Genomic DNA, 26930 nt, shown 5'->3' on the forward strand with positions numbered 1-26930 from the left:
GCTAGGATTCTTTGGGCGTGTAATACTGCGAATTGTGAGGCAGAGATCTCTTTATATATATGCGTGTGCGTGTGTGTTTTGTACGTTTGAATGGAAAGGGGGAATTAAAACAGCGCTGCTCGATGGTAAATCGAGATCTCCCTTGGACGTTAACGATTTTTTTTATTTCTTTGTGCCGAACAACATTTCCAATGTTTACTTTGTCTCTAAAGCTTGGAATTTCGGAGCTTCGGCTGTTTTAAGAATTAGATCGTATTTCGTAGCTTTGCCTACCAGCTGTGTGGGTTTTTCGTCCCCTTCCAAATTGGGAGAGTTTATATTTCATTGGTGTTCAATGAATGCGATTTTTTTCTTCATCTGTCTCAGATTTGTATTTGAGTAACTCCAAGTTGGTGCGATTGGAGTGAGGAAATTCCACTGTGGTAATGAACAAACTATGAAATAGTTTTAATAGGTCTCTTCACTTCCACTTAATTTAAATCTCGTGCAAGGGATTGTAACGTTAAAATAAGCGTTGAAATGTAATATACTCATTAACTAATCAATGGAACTTGCAATTGGGGAAAAATTAAGGTAATACGATTATGCTTTGTCATAGTAAAGATAATGAAAGTATCCATATCTGAGGGCTAATATTGTAGTATTCTTCCAGATCAACTAGATCGATGGAACTTGCAAGGGTGGAAAAATTAAGGGAATGCGATTATGCTTTGTCATATTAGAGATAATGAAAGTCTTTAAATCTGAGGACTAATTGTTATATAATTTCAGATCAACCAGATTATTGGAACTTGCAAGTATGGAAAATTAATGTAATTCATTCTCTTTACTATGGCAAAGAATAATCGTATTGCCTTAATTTTTCCACACTTGCAAGTTCCAATGATCTAGTTGATCTGAAATTATATTACAATTAGCCCTCAGATTTAAAGACTTTCATTATCTTTACTATGGCAAAGCATAATCGTATTTACTTAATTTTCCACACTTGCAAGTTCCATTGATCTAGTTTATCTGAAATTATATTACAATTAGCCCTCAGATTTAAAGATTTTCATTATCTTTACTATGGCAAAGCATATTCGTAAGTATCCAAATCTGAGGGCTAATATTGTAGTATACTTTCAGATCAACTAGATCGATGGAACTTTCAAGTGGAGAAAAATGAAGGTAATACGATTATGCCACTAATTTTAAAATCCATATATCAAAATATCCAAACTGGAGGCTAATATTGAAACAAAATTCGAAATGATCGATCCCAGTATTGCGAGAGACTGTTTAACAGCTGAACTTGCAACTAGACACGGTATGATAATTTCCCCTCTGACTTTATATGCTAATTCACCAGTAATCCGGGCAGATGTAACCTGGCAAAGGTACTTACGAAGGGGTTATACAATTCCCAGGGGTATCAGTATCACGTTGATGTGGGGATACTGGGGAAAAAATCAGATGTATCAGTTCTGTGAGGGTAGCCGTTAGTTTAATTACATAGTGATATTTTTCCAATAGGAATTTTATTTGCTATATCAATGTGATTATTCGAACATTTGCTAAGGCAAATGCTACAGATATGTAAGTTCTGAGGGGGTTAGATGATTAATTATATATAATTTTCCAATGGAAATTTAATTTGCTATATTAACGTGATTACTTGAACATTTACTAAGGCAAATGCTACATATATATAAGTTCTGAGGGTTAGATGTTTAATTACATAGTGGTATTCTTTCGATGGAAATTTCAATTGCTATATTATTGTGATTATTCGAACATTTGCCAAGGCAAATGCTACAGATATAGAAGTTCTGGGGTGTTAGATGTTGAATGGTTTGATTATATTATAGTGATATTCTTTCATTGGAAATTTTATTTGCTCTATTGACTAATTTGCATAGTTACTAACCTGCAGATTAAGTATGTAGCGCTTCATATACACTAGTCAGAAACATTATCAACCGTATATAGAGAATTCTTGATATGCGGTAGAGAATCACAAGCCTTGATGTGTGAAAGTAATTTTCTTCAATAAACGGTTTCAGGGAGAATGCGATCAAATACTCAAACTGAGATGCTGGACGCGGCTGTTACATGAGAAGGACTTGTGTTATGTAAACAAATTGATAAACTGAGATGCTGGACGTGGCTGTAACATGAGAAGGGAGTAGGTAGGACTTGTAATATGTAACTAATTGATGTTAGTGCTTAGCACGAAAACTATATTTTTAATATCTTACTAGAGGTTGCTTGTTTTATTACGAATAGTGGTCAAAGTGTTTCATTTATTTACAAATAATGCACAGTGTTTAATTTACAAATAATGATCAAAGTGTATTTGCAAGTAATGGTCAAAGTCATTGTATTTACAAATTATGCACAGTGTTTTATTTACAAGTAATGGTCAAAAACTTTTTAGTTACAAGTAATGCAAAAGTATTTTAATTACATTTAAAGGGCAAAGTCCGTCTTATTTACAAATAATGGTCAAGGTTTATTTTTATTTATCACAAATAATTCACCAAGTCTATTTCAATTACAATTAATGGTCAAAGTCTGTTTTATTTACTAATAATGCATAGTCTATACCTCTGCACTGCTGTAGAATTTGCAGGATTTTGTTGACCGAAATAATCTTATTTTTAGTTTTCCAGTTTATGTTATCCAAGTTACTGAAGGTGGTTACCGGATTGAGAGAAAACAAGTTTTCTGTGAAATGACCGACTACGAGAAAGACTAATAGTAGTGTGAAGAATGACTGCTGACATTACCGGTACGTATTCACTTTTCAAATTAAAATATGCTCAAGGTGCGTGAACCTACGTATGTTAAAAGCAATTTCTTTAATGGATAAAAAGTGTTAATTTTATGGTAAAATATATTGGTTATAATTTTTTTTATTGAAATTTGATATTAAAGGTAGAGAATAATAAATGCAGTCTTTTCTTTATGAGAATTGTAAATTGGTTCCTTAAATCTTTATATGGTATGAATTCAGATTGTAATTTTGTTTCATTGTAATTGGACCTTTATCATAATTTGAGATAAAATTCTAAATGGGTTCCTTAAATCGTTTATGTAAGGTAATTTTGTCCTTCACTCCATAAATACAATACTGTCATATCCTATATATAGGCTTTTCATAGTTTATGTACTATTGTATACAAAGTTTTGTTTTTTTTCTATAACATCTCTAGTCTTTTGCTATATGTAGAGGTGTCTTCTCAAGCTGTCAAAAATGAGAGCGGTTTGCCATCAATGATTCAGTATGATAATTACAGAAGTTTGTGCCTGCAGGTCCCTTCGCTTTCTTTTCATGAGAGTTTTCAGGATTGACAGACTGACTGTATGCTGACATTGCTAGCCCAGAGTAATGAAATTGATTTTGCCAACAGATCCAGTCGTGACAGGAGTAATTTATTTTTAGCTAAATTACTCGTCATGACTTATCTGTTGGCAAAATCTGTTTCGTTGCTCTGGCTAGCAAGGTCAGCAGACCAATTAAACAGTACACTGCCACTAAAGTTTATTACACTTTTTTTTTCTTAATCCGGCAGATTGTGGTAGCAAGATTAAAGAAGAAAAACCATTACTGGTCGTAGGAAGTAAATACTGATTGCTATTAAAGTCGTCAGGAAGGAAGAGGAAGCAACAGGGTTAAGTGAAGAATTGCTGATGAATCAGAGGAGAATTAGGTACAGGGGTTAAGTGAAGATCGACTGATGGGAATCAGAGGAGAATGAGGTACAAGTCAGCAAAAGCTACCAGAGCTGACGATTACTATGAGTGCCAAACTCTCCAACCTTTTGTTTTGATCCGTTATAGTTTAATAAAATTGCTCTCTCCTGTCTGGCAGATTTTATCTTTACCGGCTTAATAAATAGGAGTCTCTTCTTGGCTAAGCTTTCTCTCTTCTCCAGGTGCTTTTCCGCCATTTGCTAACTAATCTGTGCTCTTCTTTGGGAGCCTGTCCGCTTCCGGTAGTTGCCAACCAATCTGAAATAAAAAAAGGTTTAATGTTAATTCGTAAACAATCAAAATTGGGTTCAGTACTGTTCAACTCTTTTTTGTCCTCTGACTGACGACACATGCTGTGTTTTCAGGACTGACTGCTGACATACTAAAGAGGTATGAAAAGTAATTTAACCAACATTCATGGCAAGAGGAATTTAGTTTTAAAACTAAAATCTCTTGCCCTGGCTGATTCTGTTGGCAAAATAAATTTCATAACTCTTACTAGTAATGTCTGTAGACAGAGAGTCCTGAAAACCAGCATGAAATGTCGTCTAGTCAGTTAGCAAGCACATAGCACTCTAAAAATTACCAAACTGAATCATCTATGACAAACGGCTCTCATTTTTGACAGCTTGAGAGAACCAATCTTATTTACATTTAGCACAGAAAGTGACAAGTATACAATGCACAAACTACATACGAAAAGCCTATACAACACATGACAGTATTGTATTCCTGACACTGACAAAATTACCTTCATAAATTTAAGGAACCAATAAAATTTTTGTATTACTGAAACTGACAAATTGCCTATCATAAGAAATAAAAGGAACCAGCAATTTCAAGTAAAATTACTATACAAATTAATTACTACTATATTATCTTAGTTCAATTTTAATAATGGGGCCAATAAATGTACAATATGAAAATATAAAATTACCGCATACATAAAAAGTTCCAATTCTTATCCATGAAATATTAACAATTACTTTTGACATACGTCAAGCACCTTGAGCATAAATTAATTCAAAAGTTAATAAAATGTCCTTTAAATAATTGGAGGGTAGTGCTACTGTCTTAACTCATCGACCTTCTTATTTTGATTACTTGAAGTGATAAGTCCAAAGATACACAAATGATTGCGTGCCTAGGTATAAAGTATCTAATGGTGCATATTTACTTTTCAATACCTTTAGCAAGACTGACAAGACCTTCATCAAAATCCTATACCTTGTTTTCCTATACCTTGTTTCTAATGTGTAGGCTACAGTATTTCTGCACTACAAAATTTAGGCTATCCTTTATGTCTACACACAACAGCAAACCTAAGTTTACAATTTATTATACACTATGGAATCATCACCTTCACATTTAACCAGAAAAATGAGCCCTCAATCTCAAAAAATTTAGTGGTTTTAAAGCTATAAGAGCAATGTGCTACAAATATGTACATTAATGTAATATGGATTAACATACATTTGAATAGTTACTAAATTCATGAACTAACATCACTACATTTGAAACGGGACTAAACTCATGTATTAACATACCTACATTTGAAATTTATCTCAAAATTTATTGTACAATATGCCTATATGTGAAAAGCATCTCGAAATTCATTACAATACTACATTTGAAAAGGGTCTCGAAATTCATGTATTAACATACGTACATTTGAAAAGGGCCTCGAAATTCATGTACTATTAATATACCTACATTTGAAAAGGATCTCCAAATATTATTAACATACATTTGAAAAGGATCTCTAAATTCATGTATTAATATACCTGCATCTGAAACGGGTCTCGAAATTCATGTATTAATATACCTACATTTGAAAAGGAACTAAATCCATGTATTAACATACCTACATTTGAAAAGGAACTGGAAATTCATGTATAAACATACCTACATTTGAAAAGGATCTCGAAATTCATGTATTAATATACCAACATTTGAAAAGGGCCTCGAAATTCATGTATTAACATACATGTGTTTGAAAAGGATCTCAATCATTAACATACATATATGAAAAGGATCCCAAAATCATTTATTAACATACATACATTTAAAAAGATCTCAAAATTCGTGTATTAATATACCTGCATCTGAAACGGGTCTCTAAATTCATGTTTTAGCATACCTACATTAGAAAAGGATCTCAAAATTCATGTATTAATATACCTGCATTTGAAAAGTAACTGGAAATTAATTTATTAACATACATATATTTGAATAATTAACATGCCTACATTTGAAAAGGATCTCGAATTCATGTATTAACATCCATACAATTGAAAATGGTCTCGAGATCATATTTAACACCTACATTTTAAAAGTATATCGAAATTCATGTACTAACATACCTTTATTTTGAAAATCATTTTCGAATTCATGTATTAACATGCCTACATTTAAAAAGGATCTCGAAATTTTTACATTAACATACCTAGATTTAAAGGGATCTAGAAACTAGTTAGTACTCAAAAATGAGAAAACAAACAGTACGTAGCACTCCACTAAATGAAAACCAAATCTTAATAAACCCAAAATGTACTTACATTGAATATGGGAGCATAATCTAGTTCGCCCTTTAAAGCGTAGCTCATAAGAATGCTCGTACCTCCGAATCGCTCGTAAAAAAATTCACACACACTTGACCCAATCTGTTTCAAACTGTACTTTCTTCTCCTGCATCACATCTGGAAAATACAACAATTTTACTGAATATATAAAGTACATTAATCGATAACTGGAAAATCTTAAGCTTAACAAGAAAACCTAATATAAACAATTTGTAAATTCTAAACCTTTTGCACTTCATGTACGTAAAATAAATTTATGAACTTCAGTGGGAATCCATTACTTTAATGTGAGGAACTTTCGAGGAAAGTATTCTAAAATGACCGCCCCCCCCCCTTTCTCTCTCTCTCTCTCTCTTTACTGTGGTCCGGTAAGAAATAAATGTCATCAACCTACCAAATCGGAAAGCTCATATTGGAAAGACATTCTTCATCGCAAGAGTACACGATCGCCCCTTTTTCAAGCTCAATCAAGCAAAAGAAATCCACCAGTTTCGCAACAACAACTGTTGGGGGAGGGGAGGGGGGGTGGGTGGGGGGAGGGCCGGGGACACCAGGATGGATTTATAGATAAAACACTGAATTAAGATATTAGGCATACACAAGGACACTTTTCTGATATTCCACCAAGCAACTTTCTCACCAGCCTGCCCTTCACATATCGAAAAGTCAGTTAAGTGAATGAAAAGATAAATGCCTGTTATACCCTCTGGCAAGGGCATTCAAACCAAACACCATGGAAGGACACGGTACAATGCCTATGGTACAGTCCAAGATTGTAGAACAAGCTTAGAGGGGTTGCCTGCCAAGGTTAAAGAGTCCCTTCTGCCCACTGGTTTGATTTTCAGTGCGTCCTCCTAAAGAGTTGTCTCATGGCTAAAGTCTTCTTTTCTATCCTAACTCCTGTAGGCAAGGACATAACACCCTGAAGTGAACATTGCTAAGAAAATCCACATTAACCAACTACCTACCTTTATTAAAAAGACATACAATGGTTGATGCACTAAGTAACATGCCTCACAATGCTGACGCAATGTACCATTAACAACCAGATAAAGCAAGGAATTGGAATATGAGATTTATGCTTGGTGCCAAGCACTGGGCTATGTTGTTATTCAGCGCTGAAAGTAAAATTGAGAGGAAATGAAGTTTTAACAGGAGGAAAACTTTGCAGTTGCACTGTGAAACAATTCTTGAAGAGGGTGGAAAATAAGATGGAAGAAAGAGGATATTAACAGAGGTATAGTAACAGAAAGCAAGGAAGAAAATTAACTGTCTTGAAGCAGAAATTACATAGTGTACCTGCTGGTTAATAGCATATAACCAGAACGCTACATACCTAGCCATGAATTCTGCAAGACATGCCATTAATTACACCAAAAGAAATAACACACCTCAAAAGCTGTCTTAAAAAAGCAGCAATGTTCATAGTATTAAAAAATTTCCTTTCAAAATACAAGACCTTTACATGTACACAACAAAAACTTGTGGTTGAAACCTTTTTACCATCAACTGCCTCACAGCATAAACATCTAATTAAATTAACTCCGCACTTTGGGCAACAGCATAATGTAGTGAGGGTATCTGGCATTATTAAGAATTCCTATACCTTAACAACACTATCCATCACTTAGACACAGTCTAATGCTAGTTCAGATTCCATTTGCTTAAGCATGCTATTGTCTATTGCTTTGTATAGATAATAGCATACCAGGCACCATCTGTTAGCTTATCTGAATGCATGAAAAAAGTAATACAGCTAATCATAAACAAGAATAAAGTTTCGCCTTATCAAGCCCATTCATCAATTAGTAGCTTGGTTAGGTTTCAAAATCCAAGTCATTAAACAAGAATAATTATTACAGGTACTACTTGACATTAGTTTAAATTATGGGCTTTATAAAGTAAAATAAAGCCTCCCTTGTTTACTATCAGCACTTGCAAACATACCTCCCTGTATTCTACTTTCGTATTCTACCCCAACCAAAAATCCTGGAATCTCATTGTGGTCCCCCATAATTGCAGGATATAAGAGGGCTCAAGTATCTACATTTAGGCCTACCCTACTACCTTGTAAAAATGAACGTCAAGAAATGCACTAATAAGAAAATCATACTTTCACTTCAAAATATAATCATGGTTCACAACAGAAATACCGACTAAGAAATGATACTAGGGTTTTTCAAGCGCAGCATTAATTCCAAAATCCCATATAACTGGTGAAACTGAAGCAAATGAACCAATCAGGTTTCAGCATTAACAATGTATTAACATTTCCTATTGAAAATGGCAAAAGATGTTCCACATAAGCTAGCCATTCTTACCCACAATACACTGGGATACAATCCAATCAGCTCCCATCCCTGTCTACGAAATGTCCAAGCAGGTAACAGCATTCATTGATAAATATCTTGGTAGTACATACAAATCTGTGACAGTTTAGCATAAGTGTTGTACTGAGCTGGTTAAGTTGACAAAGGGCAAAGCATAAAAACGCCATTGCCACGTTGTGCATTTAAAAGTGAAATAATGCCGTCTCAATTTACACAGTAAGTTCTGATATCCAATTTCTAGATATGGTTACATTAATGTGGGAGAGGGGGTTGGGGTTCAATGATTAATGGCACCCTAGATAAGCTCTGGTAGTGATTCCATGGAGAAAAACCCTCTCCGTCAGGTAACACATAGCAACAAGTTAAGGTTGGGCATCCTAACTTAACCTATCCTATGAAACACTGCCTGGTAGACAGTGACCTAATCACCCTATCCGAGGACGAAATATAGATAATGGTGCAGATTGAATACCAAATACCCACCAAATATTACCTGAAGTGCTTGGCTAGTGTTCCATATGGTCGTCTTTTGGGAAAACATTACTTTAAGACACTGGTACTTGAACACTACCATCTAAAAGCTAACAAACCAATGGCAAACTCGCATGTAAACTGACGAGACAAAGAATGGCACGTAAAGGCTGACACCATGTACACAGATTCATGTACACTTTCAAAATGGAATCTACTTTCCTACTGAGAAAATTCCATGGTAGGGTTACCAATTCCATGGATCAGCGAGTCTGAGCTTACCGTTGTCTTCTGTAATCCTTGGCGAGAGATGTTTTCACATAAGCTAGCCATCTTACCCACAATACACTGGGATAAAATCCAATCAACAACTCCCACTCCTGTCTACGAAATGTCCAAGCAGGTAACAGCATTCATTGATAGATATCTTGGTAGTATATACAAATCTGTGGAAAAGTTTAGCACCAAATTTGTAAATGAGCTGGTTGAGTTAACTTAAAGGCCAAAACAAAACAAATAAAAATGCATTGCAAGTTGTACATTTAAAAGTGAAATAATGCCCCGTCTTAATTTACACAGTAAGTTCTGAGCCAATTCTCTAGATCTGGCTACATTAATGTGGGAGAGGGGGTTAGGGTTCAATGATTAATGGCACCCTAGATAAGCTCTGGTGGTGGTTCCATGGAGAAAAACCCTCTCCGTCAGGTAACACCTAGCAACAAAGTTAAGGTTGGGCATCCTAACTTAACCTATCCTTTGAAAAACACTGCCTGGTAGACAGTCCCCTAATCACCCTATCAGAGAGCGAAAAAAATATAGCTAATGGTGCAGATTGAATACCAAATACCCACCAAATATTACCTTGAAGTGCTTGGCTAGTGTTTCCTATGGTCGCTTTTGGAAAAATTACTTTAAACACTGGGAACTTTAACACTAGCAATGGGCACTTCCAATTTTGCATATTTATTATCTTCATACCTTTATACCATCTAAAAGCTAACAAACCAATGGCAAACTCGCAAACTGACGAGACGAAGAATGGCACGTAAAGGCTGACATACACAGATTCACATACACTTTCAAAAGGAATCTTTCAGACAGAAAATTTCATGGTAGGGTTACCAATTCCACGGATCAGCGAGTTTGAGCTACCATTGTCTTCTGTAATCCTTGAGCAAGTCGCCCAAAGTTTTCCTTTTCTGAAAAAAATTCCACACTATTTTTTTATTATTATTATTTTATTCTGAAAATAAAATCTATTCATATGGAATAAGCCACACAAGGGCCTATAGGGTAAAACAACCGCATGGACTGGCCCAACACACCGACGGTCACAGCTGGACACCCTCCGAAAAAGTACTTTTAACGCGGTCTGCACCGGAGATGGTCATCAGTCGCGACTTCTTGTTGTGAGAGACACAGCTGAAGACCTCTACTTTCCTTTCAAAGCAAGTATTTTCTCCAAAGTTTAGAAATTAAGGCCAAATTTTTAAGATTAAACAGAGGGTAGTGAAAGGGTGGCCAACGCAGTGCAAACTTCACCAAAAACGCTTTCGAAATTTTTACTTACGATTAAATAGCTTGAAAGATAGACGCCATCTCGATGTTTGCGGAGTCACTTGTGTCAACAAAGCTTCCCATTTCCTGTGATAAATCCGCACACCACTTGTACCCATAGACGCTGGGGCACTTTCATCACAACAATCTGAAAAACGGTCCCTGGCCACAACGTTAAGGAAACTACTGTTTTGGTAGACGACGACGACGACGACGACGAGGCGTGTACAAGATAATTATTTAAATAAATAGTACATCAATATTTTACATATTTATGATGATTAATTTAAAAATATTCGTTATTTAAAAAAGTAACTATTCCCGACTCAAATTTTAAGTAATTATTTTTTTTTTCAGAATTAGAACGTTCTTTTAAGTCCTGTATTTTGACTTAACGACATCTTGACTTTCGTACCTATTGTAAATGAATTGCTATACTCAACTTTCTTGCAGAACAGTTTGCCACTTATTCATGCAGATTGTTATCAGCTATTTATGAAATTGTTATAATCATAATGCGCATAAATATCTATTATTTACTTTATGGATAAATGATAAGATGTTTTACTGCCGGATTACCGCCGTAGTGTGACGCAATCGCTTTCGCTCCCTCAGCCTCTGTCTGTTTTCGCACCTATAAAAAATTAATGGGGCCGTAATTTGCAATGACCAGCAAGTCGCAGAGTCAGGAATTGAGTTTTACTTTTTAAATTAATATTTTCAAATAAATCATCATAAATATGTAAAATTTTGAGGAGCATATATTTTGATTGAGAAAAATACAAATTTATACAATAGCTACCTTGTAAAAAATACTTTATTACAAAAAACTTTATTGACAACTAAGCAGCATACCTACTATGGGTTTCAGAGAATGCAAGCACATTTTTTGGCAATATTTCTGTAACAAACACTCATATCAAAACGAGACTTTGCTATAGTGTATTACACCAGTGCCGTAATTTATATGGGTATCTTGAATCACTAATCATAAAGAATAAAGACACTTGTCCTTGTACCAAAAGACAAAAACTATTATCCAGAAATGGATATGAACACAGCAGTAAAAAGCTCCAACTACCCCCCCCCCCCCCCCCTCCACCGCCACCCGTCCTTCCTTCCTTCACCTTCCCTTCTCTCTCTCTCTGTTGCCAATTGTTGTGTGTTCACCCTCCAAATGGGTATAAGACTTACACAAACGTGGAAATTGGTGAAATAAGCCTATGTATATGAAGTATATATACATAAATATTAAAGCAATCTTATCATTATTGCATTACTATGACAACTAGAATTCATGGAAACCGTTTATGATAATGCATCGGCGTATGTGAAGCTCCACTAATGTGGCAACGATGATTTTGCCATTCTTAGCATGCAAACATTAAAGGTTACATTTATTTCTGGCATACAGTTATAAAAAAAAAAATAAAATACTAATATACTTAAATCAATGAAAAGTGCTAGCATAAAAAAAATATAATCCACTAATCGTCGTCTGCTCCGCGGTGGTTTTCAGCAGCCAGATGTACGACAAGGTTAGAAACATTGGATAGTGTCTACTTTAGAAATCTCATTTTTCGGGGTAATTTGGTTGCAAAAAAGGGATAATAGGCATGAATTAAATAAACATTTTGAAGTAACAAAGTAAAATTACTCTAAATAATGAGTAATGTAATCAATAAAGGGAATAATAAAGCTTTTAACTGTTTCTGGAGTGAGCGCTTAGGAACCAGGAACAGCATCATGGTTCAAGTGCAACTTGGAGGATCAAGACCAATAATGTGTATAATTACAATCAAATAAACACTGTGGAGTTTCAGTTGTGATGGCAGTAAGGATAAAACTACCGATTACAAGGTAAAAATGAATTCAGTTCAAACCATGACCCCGGGAATAACATGTTTCATACTTTCTCTTATAGGCAACAAAATGTTTTATTGTGCTGATTAAAACTGCAATCTTGAGTAAGATCAATAAACGTTACATATATATGTAATATGTTAGTGCCTTTCTCCTTTGTAACGGTGCCAAATCCATCAAAATAAGACTGCAAAACAATAAAAATAGGGTGAATTTTCCATTTGAAATTCCAGTAATAGCTAAAGGTAATTCAGGGCAATAACTCCGCATGGACTGGAAGAAACGGTCCCACGAATACAAAAGCCATTTGGGAATGGGGCATCTAATGTATTTTACGGTGTTTATTACTAGACCCTGGCGGTTAATCAGAGTCGACTCCCCAAAAAATAACTAAGTTTTGAATAAGCAACCCAAATACTATAGGAAACTAATTTCCAAAGAAATATCTAATGCAGTGTTATTACCTAGATCTACCTTGCTTAACTATGGCCTTCATTACTACCATACAACTTAGGCAATAAGGAATAAAACCTGATATAGGCTATAGGCTTGGCCTAAAATAATTTATAATGCTATAAAACACCAAAATTATCATTTTTATTACTGTGACACTTTATTCACTTAAATTCAGGCATTACAGGAAATTTCTCCAAACATTAATCCAGCCGCTTGACAAGATTTTCCCACTAGTCTAGTTATCCTAACGTATCCTATGAAACTGTCTGGTAGACAGTGCCCTTATTATCCTATCCTAGGACGGAACAAATATAGATAATGGTGCAGCCTTAATACCAAATACCCACCAAATATTGCCTGTTAAGTGCTTGGATGGTGTTACCTATGAGGTCGTCTTCCAGGCAAATACCTATTAGGTACTTCAAGACACTGGAACTTAGGCACTACTAATGGGGCACTTTGAATTTTGCCTACACATTTTTATACCTATATACCATCAAAATGCTGATTATAAACCAATGGCAAACTCACATGTAAATTGATAAGAAGAACATTGGCACGAAAAGTCGATGGCACGCAGTGATGCAAAGCAAAGCGCAAATTCCACATAGAGTGAGGAATGGTCGCTTAAGCAACAAATACTAACTCACCAAGTTTTTTATTTCTGCCTGTGGGTTACGTTTTCTTTATTGTTTTAGAGTAATACTCAAAGAAAATGATGGGGCTACTATCACAAGATGAAAAAAAAAATACACATGTTTTTTGTTAATCTTTCACTCTCATACTGAAGATTTTATAACCACCATTAGTGGTAAATCAGTATTGACAGATGATTACCTTCTGATCCCAAATATATCTGCTGAAGTGGCATATGATTAACAGCTAAACTTGGATCGAAGGCTACAAGGTCGACCTTGTCCACAACATCACTGCGGCAAAAATATCTTAATAGAGTCTTGTAAAGCTGAATAGTATGTTCATGAAGCAAATGAATGGTTGGAGCGTCTTGCTGAAACATAAGATTAAGCCTGTTAAATTTAGGAAGAATGAAGTGCTTTGAAGCTCTATTTTAGAAAAATAGAGCTTCAAAGCACTCCATTGTTCGACTACACGTTTAACTGCTGCGTGCAACGATAACCATCGTGTAGCACATGGATGTAAAATTTTGTGGCTTTAGGTCAAGAAATGTTTGGGCAAGTTTCAGTTCATGCTTCCGTTTTGCACTATGGGCAAAGTGTGTATAAATATTCCTTACGAGATCTTCGCAATGCCTTGGTAAATATTTGACTGCTTCTGATGCACATAAATGAACACTATGACAAATACATTTGAAAAATAGCTATCCTGGAAATTCCTCCCTTAACCTACTGCTAATTGAATTGTTACCTCCCATAATATTCGCTGCTCCATCAGCAGCGAAGCCAACAAAATTTTCTAAAGGTATGTTATAGGACTGCAAGGTGTTCATGATCAATCTAAACAAGTTCTCCCTGTTGATCCTACCATTTCTTCATTTTCGTCATACATATTGATGAGTTGCAGAGTGCCTGTCTTGAAAGTTTTCATGTCTTTGTCAAAAAATTTGACAACTATTGTCAGACATTTCGTCGTGCTAACGTCAGTACTTTCATCAATGATAAGGGAGAATTTGTTTTCTCTTAGTCTACTGGCCAAGTCATTTGTCATACACATACCTATCGCTTTTGTTAACTCTGTGCATTTTGTTTTTTTCATGCACATTGCTTGAGCAATGTCGGAGTCAGGAAACATAGCCTTGCATAGATTTACCATGTGGTCGACGATTGTGAATGGCAAATTATGTTCACAGATGAAGCATACCATCAAAATCATTGCTAAAGCAACACTCCCGCCATGCTGTAAAGGAACTCCATTATCCTCTTGCTCCATCTGCTCTCTCCGTTGTGTAAGAGCTTCTTCATTTGCAGCATGAACCTGTGTGCGCTATAAGTTGAAAATCAATAAAACATCAATATGGATGAGGTAAAAATCGGTAATAACAAACATGTAATAAAATCCAAGAAATAACAGCAATAATAAATACCCTAAGATTATATTGCAACCTCCCTCAAGAATGCATACAAACTGCACACAAATTGTTGGGCATCATATTTTACAATTTTATGGATTTTGTAAACCAGTACGATTTTGGAATATACATTGCCTTATGTCGCTTGATAGTTGTTAAGTCAGCATTAAATTCCTTGTGACAAGTACTGCATTTAGCTTTAGTTTCGTCATCTTCAACTCGAGCTAGCCAGGGTTTGAATTCCTCTTTGGTCAGCCATTCGTCCCGAAGTTTCCTTTTAGCTGCCATGCCAACCTGTTATTAGATATGGTTTCCCAAGAAAATCCGAATAAGCTTTATTACTTCTCTCTTTTTCTCTTTCAACCAACTATAACATTCTTGATTCTGATTTAATAGAAAGATTCAATGATTTGCAGACGACGCAATACGAGGAAAGTGGATCTACATAGGTATTTATATCAACGAAATGAGTTATTTTTTACATATTTATCATATATTCATTTTCAGTAAGAAAAAAAAACACTTAGGCTAGAACTAACCTTACACACGAGTAGCGTTGTATTTTGGTTTCAGCAAAATTTTGAAGCGGTTTCAAAGAGCCTCTGGATGGAAGACAAGTGTGTCTTCAAGTGAGTCGTGACTTCGATGACTTGGTTAAGTTATATCATCAAGTTGTACTATTTCACTTACAGATTTGGGATGTATTAAGCAATACCAAATCTTTGAATATTTTTTTTTCTTTGAAGAGGATAATAAAAAATAAGGTATATATGTACATTTTATTATAACTATTATATCTTCATCCTGCAATGAGTCAGCATTTCTGTGAATACGTAACTTTATATAATTAACAAAATATGGAGTGCAAAAGCATTATGGATACTAATGTACTAAGAATATACAGTATGACATTTACATAGGGAATGCAACCTTGACAAGGCATGTGGAATTTTTGAGGAATATCTGTAGAATGTGTCTATGCTGTGTCCATATGGCGACAAATTGGCATCTAGAAAGCCACACTTCTTGCCAGATATGACTAGAAAACAGCAAAACGGCAACACTGATGGCACGTACACACAGATTCACCTACACCTGGCACGTACACACAGATTCACCTACACCTTCAAAAAGGGATCTACTACTCAGCACTCTCCAGCTGAGAAAATTCCACGCGGTAGGGCTACCTATTCCATGGATCAGCAAGTCGGGGTTACCGTTTTCTTCTGTAATTCTTGGTCGAGTTGCCAGAGGTTTCCATTTCTGAAATAAATTCCATATCCAATATTATTATTATTATTATTATTATTCATTCAAGAGGTTATTATTGCTCAGAAGAGGATCATTATTATTATTATTATTATTAATTATTATTATTATTATTATTATTATTGTACTTAGGAAGCAGACCCTCTCTCAAGCATACTTTATTAAAAGTAATGGCTACTTCAGCAGCGTTACACTTGTAGAGATTCTTCTCTATTTTGCGAATAGCGGCTTTTTCAGTGCTACTTAAACAGACTAGTAGAGCGCCTATAGAGGTCATGGGTAAAAATACAGGGTCAAAATAGGTGTATATATTTGAATTTTACAGATAAACTATGATCCATAGTCATCAAGTCATTAAACGATTTTCTCTCTCTCTCTCTCTCTTTCTAAAAGCGAGCTTTCGTCTGGAGCTGCCAGACCATCTTCGGGCTGGGAAGCTGAGGGTGGACTGATCTTGGTGCGTTGTTGTTGTTGGAGATTAAGCCAGCCTTGTGCTGGCACGGGCTCTTGCTCCTAGAGCAGCCCGTAACTGGAATATCTGTAAAGATACAAAAAACAGCGGTGTCCGTCCTCCTTATATCTGTGGTTGACAGCAGGGGGTCTGCCCCATGCTTGTCTCCTAATGGCTGGTGGCGGTGAGTCTTGTTTTCATTGGCTGCCTGAGCCAGGTCTCAAGCCACTTTCTTCGGGCCGATGGTTGCGTTGCAGCATATCCTGCAGCCGCCTGGACCTCCTAAGCGGCGCTGTAACATTGATGGCGTTGCGCTACGCTGTGGGACGTCACGGCTACTTTGATTTCCATCGGCTGCAGGAGTACCTCGTTCGGGGGCGTTGTCATCCATAGAGTTGTCATGATCGGTGGTGTCATTGTTGGTGGCAGGTCTTCTCATACTCGTAGGGAGGAGAAATTCTTCCTGCGTCGTATTCAGAGTAGGTTTTATTTGCTGGATGAGTAGCGCCTCCAGCAGGCGCAACCGACGGGCATCAGGGGCCTTCCCGATGATCTTCGTGTTCTTTATGATGACATCTCGGGAGATGGCCTCGTGATGTTTATGCGGGCGTGATTCTTTATAGCCCCCTCTTGGGCGTGGCACGAGAATCTCTTCGACAGTCGCATGGTAGTCATACCTACGTAGGCGCCGCTGCATTCGCGGACTGGGCATGTATACTGGTACACTACAGCGTCTGCTTCAGGGGTTCTCGTACCTGTGGAGAGGGGTTATTTTTCATAATAAGATCGCGCGTCTCCCGAGTCTGGTAATATATGATTAGGTCGATATTCTTGGTGTCGTCAGTCGGGGATACATTATCAGAAATAATTTTCTTAATGGCGTCCTCTTCTTCACGGTAATGGGAACTCATGAAGGCTTTGTAGTACAGCTTGATATTATCCTGGGGCGGGGCTGCGGGCTCTCACTACCGTACCATTTTCTCCAGGGCTGTGCGGACTTCCTTGCTGATTAATTTATTTGAGTATGAGAAGACCTGCCACCAACAATGACACCACCGATCATGACAACTCTATGGATGACAACGCCCCCGAACGAGGTACTCCTGCAGCCTATGGAAATCAAAGTAGCCGTGACGTCCCACAGCGTAGCGCAACGCCCATCAATGTTACAGCGCCGCTTAGGAGGTCCAGGCGGCTGCAGGATATGCTGCAACGCAACCATCGGCCCGAAGAAAGTGGCTTGAGACCTGGCTCAGGCAGCCAATGAAAACAAGACTCACCGCCACCAGCCAATAGGAGACAAGCATGGGGCAGACCCCCTGCTGTCAACCACAGATATAAGGAGACGGACACCGCACCAAGATCAGTCCACCCTCAGCTTCCAGCCCGAGGATGCTCTGGCAGCTCCAGACGAAAGCTCGCTTTTAGAGAGAGAGAGAGAGAGAGAGAGAGAGAGAGAAAATCGTTAATGACTTTGATGACTATGGTATCATAGTTTATCTGTAAAATTCAAATATATACACCTATTTTGACCCTGTATTTTACCATGACCTCTATAGGCGCTCTACTAGCCTGTTTAAGTAGCACTGAAAAAGCCGCTATTCGCAAAATAGAGAAGAATCTCTACAAGTGTAACGCTGCTGAAGTAGCCATTACTTTTGATAAAGTAATATTATTATTATTATTATTATTATTATTATTAGTATTATTATTATTCAGAAAATTAAATCTATTCATATGGAACAAGCCCACAGGGGCTACTGACTTGAAATTCAAGCTTCCAAAGAACAGTACGGTGTTCATATTAGGTTCTTTTATTTCAGTCAGATAGAAAAATTTAATGTCATATGCTTACATTTTTCTTCTTAATAAAAACATAATTATTAACTTTTATCATGAATGAATATTTCCCAGAGACAGAGAAACAAAAAATACTGCCGCTCTTGGTGGAAATTTCGTAAGAGTATTATAGATAAGTTTCTCTAATTATTGTCGAGCAAAAGACATTTGTGTAGAAATACAGATGATAACGTGAAGTTACTAGTAACTTTAAATGGTCCATGGTCGCATTTATGTATGTAAATGTATGTATGTAAGTATTTTATCATTATACTACTTAGGGCAACTTACATAGTACATGATCAACATTACTATACTATATATATATATATAATATATATATATATATATATTATATATATATATATATATATATATATATATATATATATTTATAATAATATATATATATATAGATATATATATATATATATATATATATATTTATACATAACATATATATATATATATATATATATATATATATATATGATATATGCGCAAAATAGAAAAAGGAAAGTGGAAAAAAGAGAAAGAGAGAGAGAGAGAGGGAAAAAAGAGAGAGTAAGCGGAAAAAAAAATCTTTGAAGATTTCCTGGACGGAAAACAACACGTGGCTTTGCTCATAAATCAGCCAGAAATGCCGTGTGGCCAAAATGGATTTGGGTTTCTCGTGTTACTTGCTTCGGCCGAAAAGGCTGTTTTTTTTTTGTTTTTTTTGCAAGATAACTTCCGAGGGGGACCGTGGGTGATCTTAATGGAGCGAATTTCTTTTGTTCTTTTGTTTTTGTTCTTGTTGATGTTGTTATGTGTCCGCGTATGCGTGATTTACCTGTCCCCTACCCCCCTCTTTTCTCTCTCTCTCTCTCGTCTCTCTCTCTCTCTCTCTCTCTCTCTCTCTCTCTCTCTCATTAAAGCAGCCGTAAACTGGACTGCTGTCCGGTGTTGTTGAAGCTTCCATTATTATTATTATTATTATTATTATTATTATTATTATTATTATTATTATTCCTTTAGGGTTCAAGCTTCTATTATTACTATTATTATTATCATTATTATTCATTATTCAGGTATTGTTCAAGCTTCTGTTATTATTATTATTATTATTTTATTTTTATTTATTTATTTATTATTTTTTTTTTTTTTTGCTCTATCACAGTCCTCCAATTCGACTGGGTGGTATTTATAGTGTGGGGTTCCGGGTTGCATCCTGCCTCCTTAGGAGTCCATCACTCTTCTTACTATGTGTGCCGTTTCTAGGATCACACTCTTCTGCATGAGTCCTGGAGCTACTTCAGCCTCTAGTTTTCTAGATTCCTTTTCAGGGATCTTGGGATCGTGCCTAGTGCTCCTATGATTATGGGTACGATTTCCACTGCATATCCCATATCCATCATCTTATTTCTATTTTCAGATCTTGATACTTATCCAATTTTTCCCTCTCTTTCTCTTCAACTCTGGTGTCCCATGGTATTGCGACATCAATGAGTGATACTTTCTTCTTGACCTTGTCAATCAACGTCACGTCTGGTCTGTTTGCACGTATCACCCTATCCGTTCTGATACCATTGTCCCAGAGGATCTTTGCCTGATCGTTTTCTATCACTCCTTCAGGTTGGTGCTCGTACCACTTATTACTGCAAGGTAGCTGATGTTTCTTGCACAGGCTCCAGTGGAGGGCTTTTGCTACTGAATCATGCCTCTTTTTGTACTGGTTCTGTGCAAGTGCCGGGCATTCACTTGCTATGTGGTTTATGGTTTCACTTTTCGTATTGCACTTCCTACATATGGGAGAGATGTTATTTCCGTCTATCGTACTTTGAACATATCTGGTTCTTAGGGCCTGATCTTGTGCCGCTGTTATCATTCCTTCAGTTTCCTTCTTTAGCTCTCCCCTCTGTAGCCATTGCCAATTGTCATCGCTGGCTAGTTCTTTAGTCTGTCTCATGTATTGTCCGTGCATTGGTTTGTTGTGCCAGTCCTCTGTTCTTTCTTATTATTATTATTATTATTATTATTATTATTATTATTATTATTATTATTGTTGTTGTTGTTGTTGTTGTTGTTGTTATTATTGGTCTATCGCAGTCATTCAAATTCGACTGGGTAGTTTGTAATGTGTGGGGGGTTCCGGGTTGCATCCTGCCTCCTTAGGAATCCTCCACTATTCTCACTGTTTGCGCTGTTTCTAGGAGCACACTCTTCTGCATGAGTCCTGGAGCTAATTCGGCATCTAGTCATTATTATTATCATTATCTTATTAATATTCAGAACATGAACCCATATTCATATGGAGCAAGTACACCAAAGGGCCCACTGACTTAAAATTGAAACCTATAAAGAACATTAAGGTAAATTCATTCGAACGAAGTAACAAGTAACAGAAGGTATGGGAACTATATATATATATATATATATATATATATATATATATATTATATATATATATATATACTAATATGATCACAGAAAATAGTTTCCATGAAAACGAGACATGAAGTCAGACGAATCCCATCAGCTGTCAAAGTACAAGGCCTTTGGCAAAGAGTATATAGCGCTTGCAGTTCAAAGCCTTATTTTTGCCACCGCTCTGGTATAATTGAATATTTGGCTCTGCCCTGTGTTTATCACCAACGGGTTTCGAAAACACGATCAAACGCCGCGCGTCCGTTTTGATGGCTGTAAACAGACAGACAGACAGGCAGACGGACGGCTGTGACGGTCTCTCCAGGTACGATAAAAGCGAGGGAAATGTCACGGAAGGTTTCTAAAATTAAGCGACCGAATTAGACTCACGCCGCAGACATTTCGCCTCATTACTCATCATCATAGAGATGACTAAGTAATACGCTGTAGTACATTTAGGAAGTGGAATAAACGTTCATGGAGTCCCAATGTTTGCTTTTGCGTCTTGTCATTGAAAACGAGGATATATTTAGGAATTAGGATGAACATCCAATGTTTGCTGTGGCGTCACATCACTGAAATCGAGGATACATTTAGGAATTAGGATGAACAACCAATGTTTGCTGTGGCATTATGTAACAAATAGAGTATATATTTAGGAATTAGGATATAAACATCCAATGTTTGCAGTGACATCATTTCACTGAACTCGAGGATATATTTAGGAATTAGGATAGACGTCCAATGTTTGTTGTGACTCATGTCACTGAAATCGAGAATATATTTAGGAATTAGGATAAACATCCCATGTTAGCCTATACCCATCGAATTCAGATGATTCAGCCTCGGTATTCAGGTTCCACTTCAGGCCTGTGACTGAAATGGTCTCAAAAGGCAGTTGGATATCAATCCTTCCTGATTGAACTCTTGGAACTTTGCTTGTACTCGAGGAGGTTATCGAGATGGGATTCCCCTCATTGGTAAAGTTCCTCCTCATCTAGGCAAAAGGATTTACGAAATCCTCTGGCAGAAAGTCCCTTGTATTGTGCTAAGGTTTTGTTAAGTTTTCGTCAATGAAATTCCTTGTACAAATCCTTTATTAAGGTTAATTGTTCATTCGTTGTTGTTTTACTTATCTTTTTGAAGTTATATGAAAAAATTATTGCGCGTAAAAGTTACAAAATTAGTTGTTAGAAGATGGACAACGTTCTCTCTCTCTCTCTCTCTCTCTCTCTCTCTCTCTCTCTCTCTCTCTCTTACTCCTCATTTTGAGAAAAAATCCTTTATTATTTTTTTACCTCTCTCTCTCTCTCTCTCTCTCTCTCTCTCTCTCTCTCTCTCTCCCCATTTTTAGGAAAAAGATTTTGTGATTCTTTACCCACATTCTCTCTCTCTCTCTCTCTCTCTCTCTCTCTCTCTCTCTCTCTCTCTCCCCATTTTTAGGAAAAAGATTTTTGTGATTTTTTACCCACATTCTCTCTCTCTCTCTCACTCTCTCTCTCTCTCTCTCTCTCTCTCTCTCTCTCCTCATTTTGAGAAAAGACCTTTGTTATTTTTTTTACAAACACATAATTGAGAACACAATATATTTGAATTTAGCGATTTTCTCTCTCTCTCTCTCTCTCTCTCTCTCTCTCTCTCTCTCTCTCTCTCTCTCTCTCTCTTTCTCCTTACTTTGAAAAAAGATATGTTATTTTTTACAAACATATATTTGAGAACACAATTTATTTGAATTTCGCCATTTTCTCTTCTTTCTTTTCTCTCTCTCTCCCCTCTCTCGCTCTCGGCTCTCTCTCCTCTCCTCCGCTCTCTCTCTCTCTCTCTCTCCGAGCCGAAAAAATATATTGAAAAACCTTAATTTATACGTCATATTAAGTTAATTGGTCGGATAAATCTCCCTGACATTTATGAGATGATTTACTTCCTTAGCATTTTTTCCGTTGTTTGTATATTTCCTTAAAATCTATGACCATCATTGACGTAAAATATATATAAAAAATATTTAGACAATATTTATTATCTTAAAATAATCTGATAGGGAAAACATATTTAGTAAAAGTAAATAATGAGAACATATACGAGGTATACGACCAAGAACTGAAAAATTTTGCAGTATTTTTGAAGTTATACTTGATTCGTTCCATAAATTCTTATGGAAGTTTTTTTTCCTTTAAATAAATTGAGAAATTTATGAACTGATTTTGGTTCGGTGAATCTTTAGAAAGATGTTAAGTTATTGTTAACCTTCTCTCTCTCTCTCTCTCTCTCTCTCTCTCCCCATTTTCAGAAAAAAGTTTACTTTTAACCTACAACTCTCACTCAAAATTTTGAGGAAAAGATTTTTATTTTCAGTCTCTCTCTCTCTCTCTCTCTCTCTCTCTCTCTCTCTCTCTCTCTCTCTCTCTCTCCGAAGACTTTAACTTTCCTTTCGTATACTGGAAAGAACGAATAGGAGATTGTGGTTGTATTTATGCATATAAAAAAGAGAGTAATAAAAAAGAAAGTAATAGTAGTGGAGAAGATAAGAGGCAATTCGAAAAGCTATTAGATATGCTACTAGAATACAACATTCAACAAATAAATCACCTGCCAACAAGAAAGGAAAATACTTTAGATCTAGTATTTGTGAACGAGGTGAATTATGTAAAAGAAATTATAGTTCATAATGCGAGTATTTCAGACCATAATGTCATAGAATTAACAGTCCATTCCAAAGCAAGTGAAAACAGAGATAAGCAAGAGATGAAAAAGTGGGAAGGATATGGAAAATACAACTTCTGCAGTTATAAAATATAAAATGTCATAAATAAAATGAATAATTAAACAAAGATTGGGATAACATTTTCGTAAGTGATGATATAAAAGGTAAATACGAAGATATTATATAAAATATTAGAGAAAATAGTGGATAAATATATACCGAAGAAGAAAAGTAAACATCAGTCATGCATACCAAGAGACAGAAGGATCATGTTTTAGAAAATCAGAAAGTGGAAAAAAGGTCTTGCAAAAGAAAAAAATGCATGGAAATTGATAGAACTAAAAAGTAGGATAGAAAATGCAGAACAAAAAGATTATACAATCAAAAAGAAAATGAAAAAAAACGGGACTTGGAAGAAAAAACCCTATGAAATATCAAGCAAAACCCCAAACTGTTATATTCGTATGCAAAAAAGATGAATAAAAGAAGAATAGAAATAGGCCTACTAAGAATTGAAGGGAGATTAACGAATGAAAAAAAGGAAATATGCAACATATTGGCAGAACGATATAAGAGAGAATTCACCCCTAGAATTGATAATGAAGTTAATGATATAGAAGTAAGGGATGAAAATAGTGAATATTTAGCAGACATAGATATTAATGAAGCTGATATTGTGCAGGCTATTAATGAAATTAAAAATGGAGCTGCTGCAGGGCCTGATGGTATCCCTACTATTTGTTAAAGAAAATAGTTCATTCTATCGCAAAGCCACTTGCAATATTATTAAGACAAAGTGTAGATACAGGCAAGATTTATGATGAGCACAAATTAGCATGTATTACCCCTACTTCCAAAAGTGGATCAAGACTAGAGGCAAGCAATTATAGGCCTGTGAGTCTAACATCACATATTATGGAAGTGTATGAAAGGGTAATGAAGAAAAATATTATGAAACATTTATTAAAAAATAATTTGTTTAATATAGGACAATATGGTTTCGTACCCGGAAAAAGTGCACAAACCCAACTGTTAGTCCACCATGAGAACATATACAAAAATATGAAAAGCGGGAAATGAAACAGATGTGGTTTTATCTAGACTTTGCAAAAGCTTTTGACAAGGTAGGACCATAATATATTAGCGAAGGGAAAATTAGAAAACATAATATAGTGGATAAAGTAGGAAGATGGTTAAAAGAATTTTTACAAAACAGAAAACAGATAGTTATTGCAAGCGATGAGAAATAGGATGAAGCTAAGGTAATCTCCGGTGTGCCACAAGGTATGGTGTTAGCTGCATTACTGTTTGTTGTTATGATTGCAGACATAGACAGTAATGTTAAGGACTCGGTAGTGAGTAGTTTCGCCGATGACACAAGAATAAGTAGAGAAATTACTTGTGATGAAGATAGGAACGCGCTACAAAGAGACCTTAACAAGTATATGATGGGCAGAGGTAAATAGGATGGTATTTAACTCTGATAAATTTGAATCAATAAATATGGAGACAGAGAAAGAAAGCTATATGCATATATAGGGGACCTAATAATGAGACAATCACAAATAAGGAAGCAGTTAAATACCTTTGTGTGATGATGAATAGGAACATGTTATGCAATGATCAAATAGCAATTCTATTGGCAAAATGTAAAGCGAAAATGGGAATGTTGTTATGGCACTTCAAAACAAGAAAAGCTGAACACATGATGATGCTTTATAAAAACATATGTTCGTAGTCCACTGAATATTGCAATATGATATGGTACCCACACTATCAAAAGGATATGCACAAATAGAGAGTGTACCAAAGGTCCTTTTACAGCTAGAATAGAAGAAGTTAAGGACCTTGACTACTGGGAAAGACTACAATCCTTAAAATTATATAGTCTAGAAAGGAGAAGAGAACGCTACATGATAATTCAGGTGTGGAAACAGATAGAAGGAATTGTCGAAAACATCATGGAGCTAAAAATATCAGAAAGAGCAAGCAGAGGTAGATTAATAGTGCCCAAAACTATACCAAGAAAAATAAGGAAAGCACACAGGACATTAATCCACTATGCACCAGCATCGATAATGCAGCGTCTATTCAATGCGTTGCCAGCTCATCTGAGGAATATATGAGGAGTGAGTGTAGATGTGTTTAAGAATAAGCTAGACAAATATCTAAGCTGCATCCCAGACCATCCAAGATTGGAAGATGCAAAATATACCGGAATATGTACTAGCAACTCTCTGGTAGACATTAGAGGTGCCTCACACTGAGGGACCTGGGGCAACCCGAACAAGATGTAAGGTCTCTAAGGGAAGGTCTCTCTCTCTCTCAATTTTGAGAATAAATTTGTTAATCTTAAGTGTCTCTCTCTCTAAATTTTCAGAAAAATTTGTTACTCTTTCTCTCTCTCTAAATTTTGAGTAAAAGTTTTTTACCCCTCCCCCTCTTTCTCTCTCTCTCTCTCTCTCTCTCTCTCTCTCTTTTCAGTTTTCACCTTCTCTTCTTTCTTACTCACTTCCTCTTCTCTCTTGCTCTTTCACTCCCTTTCAGCTGCTCACAGTGAGATAAGTACATTAGGTTAATGTGCCATAAAGGATTCTGGAGAACAGTAACTCACATTCAGGGTATATTTCACGTCATGAATTCGTGAAACAACATTTGCGTTTGATGGGGCTAAAGTGAAAGATGTAATGGTGTAAATGAATGCAAATTTTAAAAAGATAATAAAATACAAGAATAAAAAAATAAAAAATGCGCCGAAGTTTCTTCGGGGCAATCGAGTTTTCTGGACGACGTATAATGCTGTATAAAACTATCAGTTACGAGTTACGACCGGTAGCGCTTCAGTTGTTCTCCAAAGCCGGTAGAGTGAGGGCGCGTCGCACGCATCCAGAAACCGCTGCCAGATTCACGATCCATGACCAAATTTAACCTTATATAAAATAAAACCTACATAAGCTAGAGGGCTGCAATTTGCAATGTTTGATGATTGGAGGGTGGATGATCAACGCACCAATTTGCAGCACTCTAGCCTCAGTTGTTTTAAAGATTTTTTGAAGGCGGACGGACAGACAAGCTGGCAAGATATTTTGGCCGTGGTGGTGGGGTGGGGTGGGGGCCACTGAAATTTATATTTCTTCATTTGAATATTACTCTGTAGTTCTGCCAAATAATTCTTTCAAGGTTATACACGATAAGTGATGAAAATACATTTGTTGCTCTC

General features: G+C 36.1%; 2 long non-coding RNA genes and 1 pseudogene across 2 annotated transcripts in view; 1 reads left to right on the forward strand and 2 right to left on the reverse strand.

The window, feature by feature from the left end:
* LOC135202070 (uncharacterized) overlaps window positions 1-26930 on the forward strand; it is a 74001-nt gene that overhangs the window by 17545 nt on the left and 29526 nt on the right. The window lies entirely within an intron of this gene.
* LOC135202069 (uncharacterized) lies at window positions 3830-13616 on the reverse strand. Its single transcript, XR_010311672.1, has 3 exons — window positions 13529-13616; window positions 6297-6437; window positions 3830-3996 (listed from the first exon to the last, which is right to left on the reverse strand). It is a non-coding gene; the product is annotated as an uncharacterized LOC135202069 (long non-coding RNA).
* LOC135201945 (uncharacterized) lies at window positions 13943-14839 on the reverse strand (annotated as a pseudogene).

Source organism: Macrobrachium nipponense, chromosome 30 (assembly GCF_015104395.2).
Source record: "Macrobrachium nipponense isolate FS-2020 chromosome 30, ASM1510439v2, whole genome shotgun sequence".
NCBI classification, from domain to species: Eukaryota; Metazoa; Arthropoda; class Malacostraca; order Decapoda; family Palaemonidae; genus Macrobrachium; species Macrobrachium nipponense.